This window comes from Physeter macrocephalus, chromosome 14 (genome assembly GCF_002837175.3).
Source record: "Physeter macrocephalus isolate SW-GA chromosome 14, ASM283717v5, whole genome shotgun sequence".
Classification (NCBI taxonomy): Eukaryota; Metazoa; Chordata; class Mammalia; order Artiodactyla; family Physeteridae; genus Physeter; species Physeter macrocephalus.
The window spans coordinates 94,789,411-94,789,653 of record NC_041227.1 but is presented as its reverse complement, the minus strand read 5'-3'; positions in this window follow the sequence as shown (position 1 = coordinate 94,789,653).

Here is a 243-nt window from a genome sequence, read left to right as displayed (position 1 = left end):
AATGCGGGGGACACGGGTTCGATCCCTGGTCTGGGAAGATCCCACATGCCGTGGAGCAACTAAGCCCGTGCGCCACAACTACTGAGTCTGCACTCTAGAGCCTGCAAGCCACAACTACTGAGCCCACACACCACAACTACTGAAGCCCGTGTGCCTAGAGCCCGTGCTCCGCAACAAGAGAAGCCACCGCAATGAGAAACCCGTGCACCGCAACAAAGCGTAGCCCCTGCTCGCCACAACTAG